The sequence below is a fragment of the Engraulis encrasicolus genome, chromosome 15, assembly GCF_034702125.1.
Source record: "Engraulis encrasicolus isolate BLACKSEA-1 chromosome 15, IST_EnEncr_1.0, whole genome shotgun sequence".
NCBI classification, from domain to species: domain Eukaryota; kingdom Metazoa; phylum Chordata; class Actinopteri; order Clupeiformes; family Engraulidae; genus Engraulis; species Engraulis encrasicolus.
The window spans coordinates 5,830,929-5,851,383 of NC_085871.1; the positions used below are offsets into that span (position 1 = coordinate 5,830,929).

The following is a 20,455-nucleotide window of genomic DNA, read 5'->3' on the forward strand; positions in this document are numbered from 1 at the left end:
CCAGCTAGGAGTGAAAACCCTCGGGTGCTAAACATATGGGCGAAAAACCCAATAAGCAATCGGAAAACGTGTTACCTTAGCCTCGAGAAAATCTCCACACAAATGCCCAAATCGCAGTGCGTGCATATCCGAGTAGGTGTGTGTTTCTCATGACACACCTCTCCTGACTAGCCTGATTATCATCGACGTTCAAATCTCTTTGAGACTTGGTCTGACCAAGAGCAAAACAATTAACATTTCCCAAACGGCATGGTTGTGACCCACCTCCCTTAGTTTGCTTATGGTTGTTTGCTTACCGACAAAGTGGGAGGAGTTACTGTATTTTCAGGAACTCGGAAAGTACTTGCATTGCTCTTGACCTGACTAGTTGCAACCTTGAAAGTGTTGCGTCACTAGGAGGGCACAGCTTGGCTATCACCTGACCACCAGAAGCATCGACTCTTTCAGAGGCCAAAATAAGATGCTCAGAATTGAACAATTAAGTGACATGCAATTGATGGCCTTTGCTACAACGGACAAGGCCTTTTGCAAGATTCATCGTAATGCCTCTGGTCCAAGAGTCTGTGTCTGTGTGTGTTTCTTTTGCGCTGTGTGGACGTGCCGCTCCTAGAGGAGAGTTCTCAAGCGGCCCGGGCGAGATTGGAAGTGACTTCTCCGTGCAGACGTGTAATCTGTAAGAGTGGGGGGCTTATCTTGCGCACAGAGTTGCACTCTCTTTCTCCCACAGGGCTTTGGGAGGTGTTTTGCAGCGCTGAGCGGCTCTGAGGTCCGCCTGCCTGCCTGCCTGCCTGCCTGCCTGCCTGCCTGCCCCTTGCCTCTCGTGCCTTGCCACCCTCACATACTTTCACCCCACCATGAGCACTGTACAGGGAGCCTTTAAATACTTGTTTCTGCAGCTGGTAAGGGGAACACAAAGACTGTACAAAAAACGTGTTTATGAGTAAAAGAGAGAGGACAGAGACATAGAGAGTTGGAGAGACAGCGACAGAGAGAGAGAGCGACAGAGATTTATGTACTTATACACATCAATATGTTCTACCGCATGTTGCAATTGCTTTTGCAATACGAACGCCTGAATATTTGTTATGCCAACAAAAGACTTTTGAAATTGAAATTGAGGGTGGGGGGGACTGCGTATTCACTTCTTGGTTGGAACGTCCTTTGAGGCATTATGTAATACCTTGCACTTGTACTTGCGCTCAAATGGTATGAACGATTGCAGAAGTAGGCTAAAAGATCTTCGCAGACAGTTGCAACAACTCACACGTTCTATTCCTATCTGTGGCCTGAGCATGTAAGCATTGTCTGGTTAACTAGGAAGGTATTCGGTTCTGTTCTGTCAGAGATGGTACATTCTACCCCTTTTCCTGTATTCTTTCTGGTTCAATTCAATTCAATTCAATTCTATTCTATTCTATACTAAGCTTCTCTGACAAACTGGGTGTGTGTCCTCCAGATGCATTGGCTCAAAGCAGCAGGTGATCTCCAAAAGGCCAAGGATCGCGCCAATCCTTTGACATTAACACTAATTTCACACCTATTTCTGAACTGCTGCCATTTAACAACTGTTGTTCCAAATCAGTTTGATCATTTGATTGCCAGAAACTCTCCAGCCTCATAGATAGAAAGAAAAATAAACAAACATGTCTGGACCTGAAGATCCCTTCATAACTCCAGATCACAAGAAAGGAGCTCAACAAATGCAGCCAGGCCTTTGGCATTTTTTGAATGGTACAAGAGGTAGACGAAAGGTAATCCCTTTTCACTTAATACTTTCTGCCTGTCACACCTCAAATCTGTCGAGAATAGAAAAGATTACCTTGCATTGTGAACTTGTCTGCCTCATGCAAGAATTTCCGGACACATCAAAACATCACAGAAGAAAAGAATAAAAACTAGTAGCAAGCAAAGGGAGGACAATGAATGCTAAAGGATACAGAGAAGTTTCTTTTCGTGAATCCACGGGGATTCAAATCACTTGAGTGTAATGGCTGAGACTGAAAGGGAGACTTTGTATCACCCTCCAGCAATCTAATCTCTATTTAAAGCCTGCTGCTGCTGCTCCTTTGGAAGGCTCTTCGCCATCAACACTGCGCCCTGGCTGCAGCCTGCTCACCGCCAAAATATAAAACCTCTCTCTCTCTCATCCTCTCTCTCTCTCTGCCTCTCTCTCTCTCTCTCTCGCTCTCTCTCTCTCTCGCTCTCTCTCTCTCTCTGCCTCTCTCTCTCTCATCCTCTGTCTCTCTCTGCCTCTCTCTCTCTCTCTCTCTCTCTCTCTCTCTCTCTCTCTCTCTCTCTCTCTCTCTCTCTGCCTCTCTCTCTCTCTCTCTCTCACACACACACACACACACACACACACACACACACACACACACACACACACACACACACACACACACACACACACACACACACACACACACACACACACACACAGACAGACACAGACAGACAGACACAGACACACACACATCTGTGGCACAAAAAAATCTTTGCCGGGTTAGCCGTGAGATGAATTTCAACTCTGTGTTACTCGACAGTTTACGACCCGATCTGAAACACACCCACCCCTGCCATACGACAGATGCTATCTTCAAACGGAGGTCAGACAGATTTTTTTTCTCTTTTTTTTTACTGCGGGAACCTGAGCGGTCTGTTTACCCCTCTCTCCCGCCTTATCTGTTGGTCCGTGACAATCTGCAAGGGCCCCGGCTCTTGTTGGGGCCCCTTATCACGGGGGCCTATCGGGGGTCGTTAGTATGAGCCATTGTTTGGCCCCGAGATCAGACAATGGTGTCAGTGCACACGGATAAGAGATGATGGCACCAATTGAAGGCTCTTTGAGGAAATGGTAATTGTTCTTGAGAGCTGTGTGTGCACACAGTGCTTTTAAAGCATTAGGTGAGCCTGAAAAAGTGGAGCCCAAAGGGAAAGTCTTGCTGACATGCTTTCTTGATGGTGGTAGTTCAGTGTTTTCTCCCAGGGATTTAAATCGTCAACGTGACCAAATTCACAACGCATCTCTACCATCCGAAGTCAAATAAGATCTCAAGAGAGACATGTGCTTCAAATGAGTTAACCTTGGATATGTACATACAGTATAATAGACAATGTATTATTAGCATATGTATGGACATGAAATAAAGTAATGAAGACACATAATCAGCTGTCTTCCATCCAGACCAATTAGAACTCGTAGCTCTTTGAGTGCCATGGACTTGAAAACGAGTCTTTTCAGAATGTATGGCACAGTGACAAAGACTTGATATCGAGTCAATTCACCTTTGGCTAAGGTCCGCCCTAAAGTGCTTTTTGACCAATCACGGCGCAGCAAAAGGACGACCTCGGACAAACCTCGGACAGTTTTGACAGCGCTCCATGGAACTCAATGCTGAAATCGCATGTTTTCAAGTAGTTAGCGAGATACGGTCGTATTATTATTAAAATATGATTGGAAATTGTGCCTGGGGTATTTGTGACAAAGGTGCGAGTTTCCCCGCGATGTAACAGGTGGTAATCGCTTTCCTCTTTACCTAAAACCGGACTAATATTACTAGCAGCTGGATAGTCTGCCTTGAAGGGTCTCGGCAGCCTCACACTCGACTAGAAAGCACACGGATCAAAAACATACTTTGTGTGCTCCGATCATGCCACCATCTCATTCGTGTCACTTTTCAGTAAGGTTGTAAGCAATCCACAAACCTGTTTCAGAGTAGGATTTTGGATTTCTGACCTATTTAATGAAACACCGCTACCAAAGAGCTCAAAAGATATGCGAGCTCAGCTTACCATGGTGCTGGTTACGATGCCTATCGGCCTACCCATAGAAGAGCCCATAACAACTGTGATGCATCGCATGACCGTTCAGAAAATAAATACTTATATTCAAAATACTATGAATGCATTTTTTATTTATTAGGAGTGAATAACTGCTGCGATTTGCAGTCACTGCATAAATCTCAGCATTGAAAGTTTATCTGTCCGACCTAGCAACTGTAACTTTGGCTTAGCCAAAGGCGAATTGCGTTTTTTTCATGGGGGGTGGGGCCTAACACCTTGATCTGGTATGTTCACATAGACAAAGAACTCGATTTTTTATGGCTCTTGAAAAATCACTCAAACGTTGAAAAAAGCCTGGCGACCCCCCAGTCTGAATTTGAAAATGGCTGGCACTCAATGAGTTAAAAACAAACGTGATGTTAAGGACACTAATATAGAATGATGCTATTACCCCTCCAGACAGCCACCACCCAACCAGCAATTTCACTACAGAGAACAGTTTAGGTCAGTTTTAGTAGTACACAGGGCTTGACATGAACTTTTGGCTCACTTTTTGGTCACCGGCCAAACTGGCTAGTGGCTAGTGGTTTTCCAAAGTCAATTCAGCCATTCAGCCTTTCTACTAGCCACAGTTTTGTTTTCAGTATTTTTAGACATATTTTCTTTACTATGATACATCTCAGCTCAGAAAATGAAGTGAAAACAAAAGGATAGGTGATCGGAACACAGTGCTAAATAAAACTTAAAATAAGACAAAGAGAATCTGAATGTTCTTTCTACATGTAGCACAAGGTACAAAACAGGATATATGCTACGGAGATGTCATATTTTGGCCGGTTGGCAGGTGCCAGTGTTAAGCCCTGGTAGTACAGTAGACAGCACAGTCCAGCACTTTCCGTGTTACAGCTAATCTAACGACACCACAACGGCAGCCTAAACAGATTAAAAAAGTTCTTTATCTATTATCAGAAGAGCCCTGTTGCTTTGTACCAGAGGGACAAAATGCACCATTTGTACTGGTCCCTTGAGGTTTTGATTCAGAGTTGAATGTTCTACATTTCTATTGATGTCAGAGCACACTGAACCTCTGCTTCTGGATGAAATGCGCTAAAAATACAAAACTGCCTCACTTTGCCTTTTCAATTGTGCCATCATTCAGACCACAATGTAAACATGCACTTTGTGTCTCCACTGAATAATACCACTCAACGTTAGTTGGGTCAGCCAGGGGTTCTCAAACGTTTTTGGGCCTAATGGAGCAACTAAAAAGTTGGAAGGGCCTCCTCCTCTAGCCTCGGCAAAAGCGACTGTTGACTCCGTCAAACAGTCTGGCAAAAGCCAAGAGGAATCCGTCTCCGTGGAGGGTGGGAGATGGTCTGATCTTACTCAGCCATTTAAATTAATCAGAGTTTCGGATTCAAATTAAAACCCATATTGTGCTTTATAGCATGACTGTTACGATATATAGCGTCGCAAAAGCATACAAACAAAACAGAAGTGTGAATATACAGTGGTGCTCATATGTTTACATACCCCAGCAGAATATACGCTTTCTCTGCGATTTCTCACAAAATATGAAGGATTACACAAAACCTTTTTTCTCACTCATTGCTAGTGACTGGCTTAAGATATTTATTAGCAATATTCTGTGTTTACTCTTTCAAAAGCATGATCACAACCCAAACTACCCAAATGACCCTGTTCAAAAGTTTACATACCCTAGTTTCTGATGCTGAATATGGCCCTGTTTAACATTAGGGACCGCTCTAAATTGTTTGTGGTAGTTGTGGATAAGGCTCTTAATGTTCTCAGATGACAAAACAGCACATTCTTCTTGGCGGAATGGTTGTTTCCTATAATATCTTAGGGTGTCTTGCTGGAACCTCACATTTGATGTTTCCCCTGAGTGGCTGAATGATGTTGAGATCAGGAGTGTGAGATGGTCGCTCAAAAACCTTCATTTTATTCTTTCTGAAGCTAATGACGGGTTGATTTGGCTTTCTGTGTCGAAATATTGTCATGTTGGCACCGTTGGAATTTCAATTCAGAAATGCAATATGAGGAGTTTGGTTGGAATCAAGCCAATGGGCAAGGGAATCATTGCATTGCAATGATCATTGCAAGGGAAATTGTTCAGGAGGCATAGGACAACCAAAAAATAACTTCAGGTGAAATATAGGACAACATGAAAAAATGTTTTAAACTGTACAGGAAAGAGGCACTTGAGAAAAGATGGGCTGTTGGGGGTTGCCAGGAGAAAGCCATTACTACAAAAATGCAAACATGTTATTTTGCATATGATACACCAAATAGCACAGTGAGAAGCATCAAAATGCCTGTGACAAAGTAATTTGGAAAAATGAGATCAATATGGAACTTTTTTCAGCCACTATTAACAGTACCATTTGGAGAACAGTCAACGGAGCCTATGATGAAAGTTACACCATCCCTTCTGTGAAACATGGTTATGGACCACTGATGTCATGGGGAATTTTGAGTTACAAATGCACTACACTTTTGGTCCATACTCACAGAATGATGAATACATTGCCCTGTGAAAAATACTGGAGGAAACTTGACACTCATCAGCCTTGAAACTGCACATGGTCCATTGTTTGGACATGCCAACATGACAATATTTCAGCACAGAAAGCCAAATCAACCCGTCATTAGCTTCAGAAAGAATAAAATGAAGTTTTTTGAGCGACCGTCTCACTCTCCTGATCTCAACATCATTCAGCCACTCAGGGGAAACCTCAAATGTGAGGTTCCAGCAAGACACCCATAGATATTATAGGAAACAACCATTCTGCCAGGAAGAATGTGCTGTTTTGTCAACTGAGAACATTAAGAGCCTTATCCACAACTACCACAAACAATTTAGAGCAGTCCCTGATGTTAAACAGGGCCATATTCAGCATCAGAAACTAGGGTATGTAAACTTTTGAACAGGGTCGTTTGGGTAGTTTGGGTTGTGATCATGCTTTTGAAAGAGTAAACACAGAATATTGCTAATAAATATCTTAAGCTAGTCACTAGCAATGAGTGAGAAAAAAGGTTTTGTGCAATCCTTCATATTTTGTGAGAAATCGCCAAGAAAGCGTATATTCTGCTGGGGTATGTAAACATATGAGCACCACTGTAGTTACCGTAACCAATCAGTAACGGACTTCGCGGGTGAGTTCTGCGTCACCACTCTCAACTGTTTGCTGATTGGCTAAACACTGAGAGAACCAAGCTCGAGGCTTTTGCCAGACGATATGCTGAGCCAAAATCTTTGGATGGAGTACATAGGATGCCGTCGCCAGGCTATCCCTCCTCATGATCGCACCACAAATCACAGTAACCACAATTGTGTCTATACACAGAGTCACAATACTGTATTCAAGAAGGCAGTATGATGATACACATTTTTCAAAGTTCTGTTACCCTTCAGTGCAAAAAACAACCACATGATGTGATGTGATCGTGCTTTCAAGATTTAAATCCTCCTCATTATTATTTTTAAACAGTTTTTAATACTCAGTACTGCCACTTGTAACCTGCTCTACCTTTAAATTATCATTTATAGTTTTTTGTTGAAAAAATTAAAATAAAAAAAGATACATTTTAAAAAAATCATACAGTGTATCGAAACGTAGGTCAAAGATTGTGATATGAATCAAATCATGAGTCGAGTGTATCGTTTCACCTTGTGTCAGCTAGTCAATTTCATAGTTATAGTTTGAAAGCAAGAATGGGACCTTAGTATGAACGGTTAAGTATTTTGTTCAAATAATGTGGGGCTTCTGTGCACCTCTGTTCCCCCCACAGTAACTAGTAACGAAAAAGGGAGTTCCTGCTGAAAAAGTTTGGGAACCCCTGAGCTAAGCTATTCCAATGTACTGAGGCTCTTCTGAAGGACATGACTGCAATGCCTCACTCTCAGCATATTGAGTAATTACACGACTGGATGCAAGTGCTCGTAAAGCCTCGTCCATGATTTACTCTCGGTCTAAACTTGGATCGAGCTGTTTTCAGAACAGGCCAGAGCTACAAGTACAGTGCCCCTCTCCCCCCCCCCCCTCCATCTACAATTACCGAGAAACTGTTTAGGCACTCTGACTCTTCTCTACTGTAATCGGACCTGATGAGGGTTGTGTCATGATGTGTTGCCGGGTCGACCCACAGACCAGCCCCACTACCTCTCTGTCCCCCCACACCACTGGGGAACACTCGCGCCATGCGCCAACACACGCTGACTAGACTTCCCGCATGCACAGACACACGCTAGCCAGCCGGACAACTCAACTCACAACTTACCAGAGGATTATTCTCCCCCAGGAGACGGCCTCTTTCTAGACAGTCTGCACCCACACACCCAATACATAAACACACACACACACACACAAACGCGCGCACACACACACACACAAATAACAAATAACAGAGGGCCAGACAGGCAGATATAAAAACACAAATACATGATACATGAAAGAAATACACACAGACAGTAAGACATTCTGTGTGTGTGTCTGTGTGTGTGTGTGTGTCTCTCTCTCTCTCTCTCTCTCTCTCTCTCTCTCTCTCTCTCTCTCTCTCTCTCTCTCTCTCTCTCTCTCTCTCTCTCTCTCTCTCTCATCCAAAGTAAATAAAATCGCTGCCTTCTTCCTCCATCACTGTGCTCTATTACTGGAGCATGACTCACGCTTGCATGTTTACCCGCATCCCTCTGACTAGCCATAATGTCTCAGCCCTGCCGTCAGTTATCAATCAGTGTGTGTGTGTGTGTGTGTGTGTGTGTGTGTGTGTGTGTGTGTGTGTGTGTGTGTGTGTGTGTGTGTGTGTGTGTGTGATGCAGTAGTCCAACTATGCGTCAACAGCCCTGACAGCACTTCCCTTTCCCTCCCCGTGTGTGTGTGTGTGTGTGTGTGTGTGTGTGTGTGTGTGTGTGTGTGTGTGTGTGTGTGTGTGTGTGTGTGTGTGTGTGTGTGTGTGTGTGCGTGCGTGCGTGTGTGTGTATGTGTAAAAGCACACAGCTATGCGAGACATCATTGTGTGCAAAAAGAACACAGCTACGCAAGACATCATTTCTCAATCCCGGCCGATGACTTGTAGACTCATCCAGGAGGGAGAGGGAGGAGGGGGTAGAAGAAGATGAAGGAGAGGAAGAAGATGGAAAAGTAAGAGGAGGAGGATAAGGGAGGAGAGAGGGATGGAAGTGGAAGAGGAAGAGGGTGAAGAAGGAGGAGGCGGAAGAGGAGAAGCACTCTCATCGGCCTGGCCTGTGCTGTGCTGCCATGCAAATTCATCATAAGGATTGCTAGCCCGGGATTCCTGGTGATGGAATCGTGTCGGCAAGAGCAGCAAAATCTATGGGGTCACGTCTGAGAGTCCAATGTCTCCCAAATGGGATTAATGGGAGAAATAAATGTGTGTGTGTGTGTGTGTGGGGGGGGGGGGGCGCGTGGGGGGGGGGGGGGGGGGGGGGGGGGGGGGGGGGGGGGGAAATGAGAAGGGAATGATCAGTGAGTTCCTCCTCGTATACATTTTCCGGTGACATTCACAGGCATGATGGATTTGCCCTTCCTTGCATATCTAAGGGGAGAAAATGTGCAGTGGAGCATGTGGTCAGTGACTATATTACTTCTATTTCTACATGTCTGAACCAGGAAGTTCTCAACCCATTCATTAAATTCTGGCACTTATAAATACTAGCTGTCCTTAGCTCTTTCGACACGGTTCACGGTCTGTCTAACGGATTGCCATGGTTTTCTATATTCTTAGTGACTTAGATGAAACCATATTACTTAGAACCAACTATATTCATGACCAGGCGATTATTTTTGGATAGAAAGTGTGGGTCTTAGCGCCCTCAATGCAATTGTATTGCCTGGAGAAGAATATGTTTTTGGGTTGCAGTTTGTGAACGCACCAGCCCGTCCACTAGGTGGCAGCGCTGCTCTATGCATGTCCAGCTAAACAGAGAAGTAATCGTAATGCAGAGCTGGAGAAAAGAAGCTGAAATGCGCTGTTGCCTGATGGCTGTGTTTTATGTATTTTCAGGTAAGCTGGTGTGTTTTCGGTGTTTCCTTGGTTGATTTTCGACACAGTAACGTGTAATGGAATGAGAATGCTAAATGGCAGTTATCTAGTGTGAAGATTGTTACTGTTTTAGCTTTGTTCGTTGTACTCAAGTTTGCATTGCCTGAACTTCTATGCGGTCACGTGACTATGCAACGAGACCGTCCGTGTGATAATGTTAATTTGTGTTAAATGTAACACAGAGAAGTAATCGTAATGCAGAGCTGGAGAAAAGAAGCTGAAATGCGCTGTTGCCTGATGGCTGTGTTTTATGTATTTTCAGACCTGTAAAATAAATACTGGTGACATATCGAGACAACTGCCTCCTCGTCTATGAGTCGGTTACATTTTGGCGAGCCAATGAGCCAGGAGAAGTTGTGCTAACACCGTTGATGCCCAGCTTCAAAACAAGAGACGAACCTAGAGAGAGAGAAACAACTAGAAGAATGGAGGAGCTCAGGGATAACGTGAGTGAGGCATTGCTTACGCTTGGGAAGCCAGAAGAACTCATAGCAGTGTGTCAGGCATTAAAGTGTGAAGAGCCAGAAACGGGAGGGTTCCAGAGTCTAGCAAGGCGGGCCCTCATCAGGCTAGCAGAAAACACTTTAGACACCATTGAGGAAAAGGAAGACCATGACGTGCTCTCGCAGTGCCTTAAAGATACACTGTCCCTCATTAAATCCATGCAAACAAAAGTAGTTGAGCAAATGGCCCCACCACCACAGGAAAATTCTGAGTTAGAACAGTTAAAGGAGAAATATTCCCAACTCCAAAAAGAACAGACAGAAGCACTCAAATTGCTACAGGGCGAGATTGATGCAGCAGGAGAGAGAGTCAAAACAATGACCACTTTTGAGAGCAAAAGCACGTCATCTGACACATCAAAGAAAATTCCTGAGGTGACACTGAGGAGGGAGTTCCGGATCTCAGGACAGATTGGGGAGGCTGGACAGAAAGATAAGTTGTCTTATACTGGTCTCATGAACCAAATAGAAACGGGGCAGCGAAAAGGTCACTCAGAAACAGAGATTATCGAAGCTGTCATTAGGGCTGTCAGTCCAGGCCTAGCTCTTAGAGATTTGTTAGAAATTAAGAACAATCTCACTCTTGCCATACTGAAGACAATTCTACGGGGCCACTATAAAGTGGATTCATCCTCTGACCTCCTGCATAGGCTAATGACACTATCACAGGACCCAAAAGAATCAGCACAGAATTTCCTTTTCCGAGCTATGGAACTGAGGGAGAAACTGTGTAAGCGGGGTGAAGAGGATGAAGGAGAAAAATTAAGTGCAGACTTGATTCAGAGGCGATTTGTGCGGTCATTGGAGACTGGACTGATTAGTGATGCAGTGAAATTCCAGCTCAAGCCCTACCTATCTGATTATCATGTCTCAGATGAGGTGCTGATCGAACGTGTCAATGAGGCCGAAAATTTAGAACAGGAGAGGCAGCAGAAATTGAGGAAGACGGGGGTGCAACGCCCCCCTAGAATAAATGATGTTCAAATCGAAGGACCCTCCAATCTTCCCCTGTCTGGGTTTAGTGGGGATGGTGAGGCCCAACATGTGGGGACAGACATGTCTGAGAAAGGCGGGGCCGCCAGCAAAAACAAAAAGTGCCAGGCCCGATGCCCTGAACAAAACACAGACTCTCAGAAACAAATTGAGGATCTCAGGGCTGAAATATTGGAGATGAAAAAGGTGGTCCTGCAGACTGTAGGGGCCAGTCAACAACCACAGCCGGCCGTATACATGAATTCCCCCCGTCGGAGGCCACTTGGGTGCAGATCCTGCCGAGAAGCACAAAGGGGTGAGTCATGTACCCACTGCTACAACTGTGGCCAAGAGGGACACCTCTCCCGAGGCTGCAGGCAAAAGAGGGAGCAGGGAAACGGGAGGGGGCTGCTAGGTCAGGACCGCCAGTAGCCCAACACCAAAGGTCCCCAGCCCGTCGCACTGTCAACCTATCAGCAGACAGGGCCAATGCAAACTTCAACCCTGTGACATCTAGGGCAACTGCTACAGGGGACAGCACTCCTGTCAGCTACCTCCCTCCTCATCGCAAGGCAAAGCTGTTAAATCTCATTGGTGAGAGGTGTCTGGTACAATGCCTATTTGACAGTGTTGCCGTGGAAGCACTTTGGGACACAGGTGCACAGGCCAGTATCATCAATGAAAAATGGAGAAAGACTCACCTCCCCCATCGCGAAGTACGCCCCATTGAAGAACTATTAGGGCCAGGTAATTTGATCGGCCTTGCTGCTAACCAAACTGAGATACCATTCTTAGGGTGGGTTGAGGTGGAATTTAGATTAGCTGAAAGGCCAAACTCCTCAGAGCCATTACTAGCCCCCATATTGGTGTCCAGTGACCCAAATGTTGCAGAGCAACCGATTATCGGTTTCAATGTCATTCAAGCACTAATAAGTGACAGGGACGAGGGACAGCCAACTTCACATTTGATCCGGAAACTGAGCCAGGCTTTTTCTGTGACCTTTAAGACAGCAAAGTTAATGATGGAGTTAATCAGAGATGATTCGGCTGGTGAAGTAGGGACAGTTCAGACAGGCAAGAAGAAAGTATATCTGCAAGCAGGAAAGGTTACCACTGTGCATGTAAGGGCCTGTGCTGGAATTCAATTTAAGGGCCAGAGTCTGCTGTTCGTCCCCTGTGACCTCCCTGACCTACCTGATGGCATAACTGTAAAAGAAGGACTGGTTGCCGTGACAGCAGGGCAGAGTATGTATGTGGCCCTTCCGATCAGGAATACAAACAGTTATGATATTAGACTGAATCCACGCACAGTCCTTGGTCATCTGCAAGCAATAAAAACAGCATATTCAGTCCATTCAGAACAACCACTTGCTGCTGAAAAGGGAAAGGGACTTGAGTCTCCAATGGACCAGGGAAATAATGATGCGGACAAGGAAACCAGACATAAACCGAGCCAGTGGGATCCCCCAGTCAATTTGGACCACTTAGAGGTGTGGCAGCAAGAGCAGGCAAGGCAGTTGCTACGAGAAGAGTGCCACGCCTTTGCATATGATGATGAGGATATTGGGTGCATTCCCTCCTTGAAATTACACATCACATTGCATGACACCACTCCTGTTAAGAAAACATACATGTCTGTGCCCAAACCCCTTCACCAGGAAGTAAAAGAATACATCCAAGACCTACTCAACCGTGGCTGGATAGCTCAGTCAAGATCACCATATGCCTCACCAATAGTATGTGTGAGAAAAAAAGATGGTAGTCTGAGATTATGTTGTGATTATAGGGAATTAAACAGGAAATCAGTTCCTGATAGCCACCCCATACCCAGAATACAAGACATGCTGGACTCTCTGAGTGGTAGCTCTTGGTTTTCAGTCCTGGATCAGGGCAAAGCCTATCACCAAGGCTTTTTAGATGAGCAAAGCCAGCCCTTGACTGCTTTTATTACACCTTGGGGGCTATACCACTGGATCCGTATCCCTTTTGGACTCAGTTCAGCCCCCGCTGAATTTCAAAGGAATATGGAGGAGTGTTTGCTGGGCCTTAGAGATGTCATGTGCCAACCCTACCTTGATGACAATTTAGTGCATAGTTCTAGTTTCGAGACCCATCTTCAGTGCATCCGAACGGTACTGCAAAGATACCAAAAACATGGTGTGAAGTTGAGCCCACGCAAGTGTGAGATGTTCAAAAACAAAGTGCGTTTTCTGGGACGCATGGTCTCCAGTGACGGCTATACCATGGACCCTGCCGAAATAGCACCTGTGTTAGCCTTGAAAGAGAGGACACCTACAACTGTGGGAGACTTGAGAAAGCTCCTGGGATTCCTCTCCTACTACAGAGCATACATACCGAACTTCTCCCGACTGGCCAAACCCCTCTATCAGCTGCTGTCATCCGCTCCTATGAATCAAGCACCCACCGCAGAGGCAAAGGGGAAGAAGGGGGTGAATACCAAACACAAAGGTAACCTGCCACCACACTATCCCATTAGCTGGACACACAGTCACCAAGAAGTACTAAATTCTTTAATTGACAAGTTAATTGCCCCTCCAATTCTAGGATACCCAGATATGACAGCACCCTTCGTTCTCCATTGTGATGCCTCACAAGAGGGGTTAGGAGCAGTTCTGTACCAGAGACAGAAGGGCAAGATGGTTGTGATAGGCTATGGCTCACGAACACTGACCCCACCTGAAAAGAATTACCACATGCATTCAGGCAAACTAGAATTTTTAGCACTCAAATGGGCAGTGTGCGAGAGGTTTCGGGATTACTTGTATCATGCCCCACAGTTCACTGTTTATACTGACAATAATCCCTTAACGTATGTCCTCTCTACTGCTAAACTTAACGCAACAGGCCACCGCTGGGTTGCCCAGCTCGCAGATTTCAATTTCTCCATAAAATACCGCCCAGGTCGGTATAATGCTGACGCTGACGGCCTTTCTAGGATGCCCATAGAAATGTATATGCAGCAATGCACAGAAGAGATCTCCCAAGATGCCATTAGTGCGTCGGTGGAAGGGGTGTCAGTGCAGAAGGAGGGATCTCTTGCGTGTATTAGCCCATTAAAAGTGGAGATACTGGACTTGCTGGCCGACCCCCCCCCAACAGACCCCAGTGAGCCTCTCACACCGGAAAAGCTGTTAGACAGCCAAGAAAGAGACCCAGTGATCAGGCCCATCTTGCAGGCTAAGAGAGTAGGCCAGGCCCCAACTGCAGGATCTCTGAGATCAGAGCATCCAGATGTGAGAGTACTCCTTCGCCAGTGGAGTAAACTGTATCTCAACCCAGATGGTGTGCTTTACAGACAGTCAGGGAGTCGGAACCAGCTGATCCTCCCACATGAGTACTGCCAGACTGTGTTCAATACATTACATAAAGAAATGGGACACCCAGGTGTGGAAAGAACAGTAGACCTGATCAGGGAAAGATTTTATTGGCCACACATGCAAGAAGATATTGAGCAATTTGTCATGCATAAATGTGAATGCCTGAAGAGAAAACGTCCACCAAAGCCCACTAGAGCACCCCTGGTACCAATTGTCACTACTCGCCCCTTTGAATTAGTGTCAATGGACTTCCTACATCTGGAAACATGTAAGAATGGCTATGAATACATACTTGTGGTGATGGACCACTACACACGGTTTGCCCAGGCTTACGCCACGAAAAATAAGTCTGCTAAAACCGTAGTGGAAAAGGTGTTTAACGACTTTGCACTCTGTTTTGGATTTCCAGAAAAATTCCATCACGATATGGGACGAGAGTTCGAAAACCAGCTAATGGCTCAGCTACAGAAATGTTGTGGAGTGCGAGCTTCCCATACAACGTGTTACCATCCACAAGGAAACGGACAGGTGGAACGTTTCAACAGAACGCTTTTGTCCATGTTGCGCACCCTGACCGATTCAGAGAAAGCAGACTGGAAGAACTCCTTAGATAAAATGGTGCACGCCTATAACTGCACACGTAGTGAGGCAACTGGATTTTCCCCTTACTACTTGCTCTTTGGCCGCTCTCCCCGCTTGCCCATTGACACACTTTTCAATTTACCAGCAACAGACAAGCAAGAGAGTTACAGAGAGTATGTGCAGAAATGGCAGGACAGAATGCGACAGGCCTATGAAATTGCCTCAAAAACAGCGGTCAGAGAAGCTGAAAGAGGGAAGCAATGCTATGACAGGAAAGTGCATGGAAATGATCTGCAGCCTGGGGGAAGAGTTCTAGTTCGTAATCTGTCTGAAAGGGGAGGCCCAGGCAAGCTGCGGTCGTATTGGGAGGACAAAGTGCATCGGGTTGTGAAAAGGAGGAACAACGATAGTCCTGTCTATGAAGTTATGCCTGAAGGTGGAGGAAAGACAAGAGTGCTCCACAGGAATCTATTGCTCCCATGTGACAGCTTGCCACTGGATGAATCAGAGGATGAGAGACAGGGCAGGGGCCGACGACATCAGAGAGAGACCGGCTTCACAAGAGAACGACCTACAAGAACAGCAAGCACCAGACAAACAAGACACACTGAACACACCGACAGTGAAAGTGAAGAGGACAGTGAGTACATCTGCAGGTTTACTCACGACAGGTGCCAGTCCAGAGAGGACAACGTGCTCAATCCAGCAGCCCCATCGTTTGTTCCAGACCCTGCAATAGCAACTGGGGAGTCGCACCTGGAAGATGGCGGGGCTGATGCAGCCCTACCAGAGACAGTAGGCCCGGACATCCGGGAAGAGACTCCAGATCCTGAGCGCGACGACCAGCTTGACTCGGCACAGGTATCTGATGAGGAGCCTGATCGACCGCCGGTGAGTACTCGCCCAGAGAGAGAGCGGCGTCGGCCAAGAATCCTCACCTACGAGGAACTAGGTAAGCCATCTGTGGTAGAGGCACGCACAAACAATCTGCAGATAAACTGTAAGTCTCCAGCAGTCCACACTCTGTGGCGCCCCTGGACTGTGATGGACATTAGTGTCCGCGGGTGAAGAGACCCCTATACCCAGACTCTGAAAAAAAGACTTTTGTTCAATGTGTGTGTTGGAGATTTCTTGTTTAAGTGATGTATTATGTAATTGAAATGTGTTTACTGACCTACAGCTTACCGCAGAAAGATGTGCAGGCTATCAGGGTATTCCCTATAGCATAAGTGACAGGCATGACTATGTGCCTTTGAGTTTTCCTAAGAAAAGAGTGGCGAACTGAGTTATGATGGTTAGAAATGTGGCCTGTGAAATAGTGTGACACTTTGCTATAATGCATTAATGACCTAAAGAATTTTCTTTATGCCGCTTGACACAGGTGGAAGAGGAGAGTATGGATAATGAAATATGTCTAACAAATGTAATGTTGAAGACATTTTATTTTGAGGGGGAGAGTGTAGCGCCCTCAATGCAATTGTATTGCCTGGAGAAGAATATGTTTTTGGGTTGCAGTTTGTGAACGCACCAGCCCGTCCACTAGGTGGCAGCGCTGCTCTATGCATGTCCAGCTAAACAGAGAAGTAATCGTAATGCAGAGCTGGAGAAAAGAAGCTGAAATGCGCTGTTGCCTGATGGCTGTGTTTTATGTATTTTCAGGTAAGCTGGTGTGTTTTCGGTGTTTCCTTGGTTGATTTTCGACACAGTAACGTGTAATGGAATGAGAATGCTAAATGGCAGTTATCTAGTGTGAAGATTGTTACTGTTTTAGCTTTGTTCGTTGTACTCAAGTTTGCATTGCCTGAACTTCTATGCGGTCACGTGACTATGCAACGAGACCGTCCGTGTGATAATGTTAATTTGTGTTAAATGTAACACAGAGAAGTAATCGTAATGCAGAGCTGGAGAAAAGAAGCTGAAATGCGCTGTTGCCTGATGGCTGTGTTTTATGTATTTTCAGACCTGTAAAATAAATACTGGTGACATATCGAGACAACTGCCTCCTCGTCGATGAGTCGGTTACATATACTACAATGCAATATATCAGCGACCATTGTTATTTTATGCTTAGTAATCTTATGGCATATGGGACATATATAATATGATCATAACAACAGCAAATTTATATTTGAGAATGTTCATGAACATTTGACACTGTGTGAAGGCTTATCCATTTGCTGTGGATAGCTTGAAACTCTCAATTCTTTCATTCCATCCTTGATCGGTAAAGTGATCTACTATGTATTCCTAGTCACTGCAATGCTGTTTCCATTTCTAAAGCCACCACCATGTAGGCCTATGACTACAGGTCTGCTGGCCAGGATCTGATGCTGGCCAGGTCTGCTTTGCTACACTACACACATTCCTCTGGTCTATTCGGCTGCATCTGGATGGCTAGATGTGTCATCTCTTCGACAGTGAGTGACACATACCTCCTCCTCCTCCTCCTCCTCCTCCTCTTCTTCTTGGGCATTGTCTCTTGCTTCACGCAGTCTCTCATTGTGTGTGGATGGGATTAGCTATCAGTTATTAACATGGCTGCATAGATCCGTTCTCCAGAAGTAGCAGCAGTCGCTCACTCTGCTGCGCAGGCCGCTGTTTCACAGTTCAAATAATTATACTAGTGGTGGTGGTGGCACAGACAAGCCTACTCGGCAGAAACAACCAAACACTATAATTATCACGACACTGGCCAATGCACAAAAGACCAAACCTACCACTACACGAGTGTTCTTGTGTTTTTCACACTCTTTGAAAAAAGCATTCACAATTGAAGATTTACGCATTCTTATTTGGCTACCGTTTGAAACTTTGAGACTTTAAATAGGCTAGTCTACCAAGAGACAAATACTGAAATATGTCTTAAATCTAACGAAAGTGACCACAGTAATACACTGCGTATAACAGAATGATTATTATATGCTTTAGGAGTCACACCAAATTTCGAGTTCGTCCAACACAGCAACCTGTTTGATTCAGACAGGGCACCTTGGAATTCCGCATATAACATTTGGGTACCGCTCTGCAAATGCAGAGGCGGGATGTTTATGTGGGTTTACCCGTGGTGGGTATGAACAAAACATGACTTCGTCCCAATCATGCGTTGTGCCAAAGCGCATGGTAAGCTATAGTCGCCTAATTTAGAAACGCAGGGCAATGACGGGATTTATGTCGGCATTGGCCAACACTACACGTTTTCAGACTGGACCCTCGCCTAGCCTAGTTATTTCCCCACCTGCCTGCGACATCCACGGCCGTCACCAAAAACAAAAACAGAAATCTCCCAAACATACCCAGATGCTTTCCCATTTTCCATTCACGGTCGCCTGAGTGATTTTCACATAAACAGTAGATTTCATGCTCATCTGGCCAGGACGGCGTCCCGTGACCTACGTTTTATCTGCACTGCCTCTGACGGGCAATAATAGCCACATTCCCGAACAAACCGTCTCAGTCGCAAAACGACTGTGCTGCGGTCATAAAGTTATTTTGTATCCCTATGCGCTGAGCTCCTTGGAAAATACATGAATAACAGCCGCTGTGACGCGTATGAAATCTCCATACCTGCCTACAGATGCAGCGTCGAGGTGCACCATACACTTCCTTCAGCCCGCTGTGTGTTCCACTCCACTTCGCTTGTGTCCTAGGTCTTCTTCTTCAGCATGGGAATAAGCAAGACTACGTTTCTTTTCCACCAGCTCCACTACAGCACCCCAAATCTGGGCAGCGAGTAGTTCCACAGTTGCTGTTGTCCCAATAGTCTGTCAGCGACGCGATTCAAACGCGGCGACGGTGAAGTTGTTTTCGTGTAGCTTGCTCAGTGTTGGATTCTGATCCAGGTACAGGGTAGTTACACACGGGCTGCTCAGACCTCCAGCTCTGTTAAATGCTCAGCCTGGTACATACATTGTAACGGAACTGGGACACCGCAAGGCATTGTGGACCGGTTTAAAGCTGTATTGCTGCTACCACTCGCAAGTGGAGATACCTAGCCCGCCTCCACGCTCGGTTCAGGACAGCAGTTGGTTAAAAGTTGCATCGACTTTCCACACACCGTGTTTTTTCACTCAGAATGCCAACTGAAATAATCACTTTAAAGAAAACGTTTAAACAGCCAACTTGTCTACATAAACTTCTTTCGAGAGAGAGAGAGAGAGAGAGTCAGAGAGAGTCTGCAGAAACAACAAGGAATGGCGCAAGAGCGCAAGTCACAGCTCTTGTGCCAATCTTTGCTGCGCCTGTTTCACAAACCACTGAATGGGGAATAAGTGGACAAATGAAACAGAGGCCTTTTTTAAATCAAGACCTATATACCTCATGCCTCAAGAAACCTCAAGAGAGGACATATTCGAGGAAAGATGAAAAAAGAGACATTTGGGTAGGCCTATGTGAGGCTGGAGAAGCCTCTTTCTTGTGAAAAATGGCATGGCCATAGCACGGCCTTTTATGTGCTGTTGTGGCAAAGTACAGAGTGTCACTTGGCAACATCAAACAAGCCAACAGAGAGGAAGAAACCCATGGCAACGTGACCCAAGTAAGCGCAGTTCCCTTTCAGTTCAGTAGAGCCATTCAAAGGAATCTCAAGGGTCTCCTGGTGCCTGTCAGATCAGATGGTGAGTTTGACATATTTTTCTATTTAAGATTTTCTAAAACCATGCACAGCTTTGTACATGCAGACACTATGAGTTATTACCACCACCACCCCCCCCCCCCCCCCCCCCCCCCCCCCCCCCCCCCCCCCCCCCCCCCCCCCNCCCTCCACCTCCCTCTTAGAGTAGCTTTTACTTTGGTACCAATGTCCATCAAATAGAAATGAAACTTGAATTTGTGATGCAGGAATGTCTGAAATGTCTGCCCCTCTGTCTGCTCCCCCCCCCCTCTCTCTCTGAATTTCTCTGTCTCCGCGCGCACACACACACACACACACACACACACACACACACACACACACACACACACACACACACACACACACACACACACACACACACACACACACACACACACACACTCCACGTGGGCAAAATAGATATTATTTTTCAAAGACTTAATCATGAAGTTACCAAGCCATGAAATAGCATTCTTTTTATAGAAGTTTATATTCCTTGCTGCCACATCATTTCATGCTGTTTTGAGTCATTGCTTAATTAAAATTGATCTGCGGCACCCTCGGTTTAATTTTATCACATCACCAAG

General features: G+C 45.6%; 1 protein-coding gene across 2 annotated transcripts in view; it reads right to left on the reverse strand.

Moving 5' to 3' along the window:
• The window catches only part of rassf8b (Ras association domain family member 8b), a 61,455-nt gene extending 42,069 nt beyond the window's left edge, over nt 1–19,386 (reverse strand). For both annotated transcript variants that reach the window (XM_063216876.1, XM_063216875.1), the window contains exon 1: nt 18,824–19,386. The gene's annotated coding sequence lies outside the window, so the exon portion shown is untranslated. The remainder of the gene's footprint in view (nt 1–18,823) is intronic.
• Nucleotides 19,387–20,455: the final 1,069 nt, after the last annotated feature.